Below are 3,846 nucleotides of genomic sequence, written 5' to 3' on the forward strand. Positions count from 1 at the left end.
GACCTAGTGCAGCTGGAGACCAATGACCTAGTGCAGCTGGAGACCAATGACCTAGTGCAGCTGGAGACCAATGACCTAGTGCAGCTGGAGACCAATGACCTAGTGCAGCTGGAGAACAATGACCTGGTGTTTGGGACATACTTGGTCTACTGGGAGAGGAGGGTACTCTAAACATGACCGTACTGGGAAGGAAGCGAAACGGGAAGGAGGGGAACTCTCACCCTACAAGTAAGGAAGGGAACTCTAAACCTACCATGGAGATAGGATACACTGGACCTACTTGAGGGGCAGGACAATCAATGCTTGGTCACTTTACACCTGCCAGGAAGGCCCGAAACTGTAACTCTAATCTGGAGCGGGAGTCTCCTTAACTCTGGCTAGTCGAGGAGCTGGCTGAGGAGGGTGCAGACCTTGGTGTTGTGGACTGTGCTCTCTGGAATTCATATACTTGGGAGCTAGGATGCTCTGGGGAGCAGAAGTGCACCCGACGCTCCCGTGCCTGTGGCCAGGGGGGCCTGGAGGGACGTCGGTCGGGAGAGCGGCTGGATCACCTCGGGGGGAGGTGGCACTCCCAACGTTATGGCAGACACGACGTAGACTCCAGGGGGGGATCTGGAGCGATGAAGATTTGTTAAATATCTGGGGTCCCAGAGGTCCCGTGGAGGTGGTGAACACTCAGGCCGGGAGGTCCTGGAGTAGTGTCTCTCAGGGGAGTCGCCTGGCCAACTCGAGGAGGACCGGTAGTGATGGCGCTCTCGTGGTGGTGATGATTGCTCTAGCCAGGGAGGCCTAGAGCTGTGGTGGTCGGGAGAGTAGCAGCGGTACCGGTGCTGACTCCAGTGAGTCAGGGCGGGAGGGCCTAGATAGAGTATGCCCTCCTGATCCCTTGCTGCTCGTGATGTAGGTACTCGTATTCCCTCATCAGCTCCCAACTGGTGAGGGTGGGGTCACTCCCTGAACACTGAGGAGGCCTGGATCAGGGCTGATGGTCTCTTAGATGAGAGAGGTGTGTAGGCAACTCATCTTACTCAGGTGCATGATGGCTTCTTGTGGCGGTGTGGGCTGAGGTGGGTGGTGACAGCAGCCCCAAAACAAAATGCAAATGTATCCAACAAGTTTGTAGAGTCACAAGCTTGATGTGGTAATTGCGTGCTAGGAATATGGGACTAAATAATAACCTTTTGACTGCTTTATTTGTAAGAATCTTTAAAAGGTGTCCATTTTTACCCTTACCTTTTCAGGAGAAAAAAACATTACTTGTCAAACTAAATATTTCTCTGAGCAATTGCATTTGTATAAATAATATAATAAAAAATCTATATATTTTTTATACAGTCTTTATCAATGATGTCAATCACTTCAGACCCTACTGTATGTACTACTGTACATATACTGTATATGTACATACAATATATTTTTATTGATTACTTGTTTTGATTATTTGTGTAGAGACATTCTACTGCACTGTTGGATCTAGTAACACAATCATTTTGCTGCACCTGCTATAACACCTGCAGATCTGTGTACATGACCAATAAACTTTGATTTTATTTTTTATTTTTTAATCCAGTTTGTTGTTGTTCTGTCAGATTCCAGAGGGTTCTGTTAGCACTACAATACCATATACTGTATTGTCCATTTACATGGAAATTCATTGAGAGACGTCAGCATACAAATACACAACACAATACAATATATTACATGCTGTACGGAAAACTGTAATGTTAGTAAACAAGTCACACATTTACATATTCACATATTATTCAAAACACGCAGGGGTCTGTCATAATGACACTTATATCACTCTACCAATTAAAGGTGTCAAACACAAACACATCTAATACATTGTGATTTGTATTTTTTTATTGTTTTATTTATTCACACAGCGTGGGTCACCATTGAGAACAGTGTCTCATTTGCAAGGAAGCCTTGTGAACGTGAACATACAATAAATACAAGATTAATCAAAACAAACTACTCTCAAAATCTAGTGCCAGGTAGCCTAGCAGTTTAACAGTTGGGCCAGTAAGAGAAAGGTAGCTGGTTCAAATCCCCATGCCTACTAGGTAAAAAATCTGTCGATGTGCCCTTGAGCAAGTCGGCACTTTCCCTAAACTTGTTCTTTGAACGTCACTCCGATAAGAGCTGTCTGCTACCTCTGCATGATTCTTAGGAGCGTATTTACATCAGCCAAAACTCAACCTGTGCTCTGTGTCACTGGGAACACTCTTAAAATTATGACTAGCGTCAACACTTTTAAGTTAGTTTTTTAAGTTTCTTAGACACCACGAGGGTGCTGTTCATCACCTGATGCAACGCTCTGGGAACAATGAGGTTCCAAAACTCTATAGGAATCCTTCCGACCAAAATAAAGGTGCTGGCGACACAACACATGCTTTTACTCCAGGCTGTCCCAATAAGCCTAATTACAGCATAAACACTTCAAAAGCTGAACTGCCAGTGAACCTAAGTAAAGCGTCTGATTGCCATTTTTGTCAGTCACAAACTCTCCACTAGGCCTCGGCCTCAGTTACCAACCCTCACCGCCTAAACTAGTACTTCCCTGCCACAGCGTCAAGAATCCCAACCTCCTGAATCAGTTGACTCTGTCACAGGGTGGGTCTGAACTGTGGTTTCCTGGAGTGGAAAACCACCATCTTCCACCAAACAGTCCAGGGAAGTCCCTCTTGGACCCAAGGCTTGAACTGATTTAGAAAGTCCCAAGGCAGTGCACCTCATCACGACAGCATGAGTCTGACTCACTCTGCTTCACACTTTTACAGTTAAGTCACTTTAGCCAGCATGGGGGGGGGGCGCGGGGGTTGTCGGCATTAAATCAAGATTACTCACTGGGGAACTACACCTCCTCCTACACATCACTCAAGTCTCAATCCTACATCCCTCTCTATAGTGTTTAGACAAATAACAAGACATTTTCAGAACTGTGCAGAACTGAAATTACATATTTTTGTGTGGCCTCTGAATTGGAACATCCTGATTTCATGGGGCATGATCCAGGATCAACACATCTATAATATGATCCAGGCAACATTTGGTTTGTTTATGCAGATTGAGGTCTATATTGACTTTGAAATTCCAAATATTGTAAATTGAAACCAACGTTCCTACTTCAGGAGTGTGAACCTAATACGTCTGGTTTGTCTGTCCCCTGCAGGTAGACTGGTTTCAATCTGAAGCGGCAGCTGCCACCGCTGAGTAGAGAAACATCTGCTCGTCAACATGTCCGTCCTGCAGCCAGTGGAGCAGCTCTCTCTGGCGCAGTTGGAAATGAAGATCCAGTGGGAACCAAGGTTCGCCCTCAGCATGTCCCTGTACAAGGTGCCACAAGGCCAAACACAGACTGGTGCTGTCCCAGCAGGTGCAACTGGAACCACACTGTAAAACATTTCCTGTAATTTGTACAGTAACTTACTGGAAGCAATTGGCCAGTGAGTTACTGTAATTTATTTTACAGTACAGCGACTGTAATCCATATTTTTGCAATTCATTTTATGGTACCAAAATATTTACTGTGATCTAATTTACGGTATATTACTGGAATTGCCCATGCAGCTACATATTACCCAGTGTTCTTTGCAAGTTTTCATTTTTACATTTTGGTAATTTAGCGGGCGCTCTTGTCCTTAGTAACGACCAGTCATTCAAACAATTCAGACAAGGTTGATACAAAAGAACGCACATCACAGTCATAGCAAGTAAAACATTTCTGTAACCATTACTCAACATTTTGAAATAGTTAAGGATATTGTGGTCTTCAAAATAATTGTAATGACAACACTATCTTATGATATACAGTGCATTCGGAAAGTATTAAGACCTCTTGAC

The sequence above is a fragment of the Salvelinus sp. IW2-2015 genome, unplaced genomic scaffold (assembly GCF_002910315.2).
Source record: "Salvelinus sp. IW2-2015 unplaced genomic scaffold, ASM291031v2 Un_scaffold2273, whole genome shotgun sequence".
NCBI classification, from domain to species: Eukaryota; Metazoa; Chordata; class Actinopteri; order Salmoniformes; family Salmonidae; genus Salvelinus; species Salvelinus sp. IW2-2015.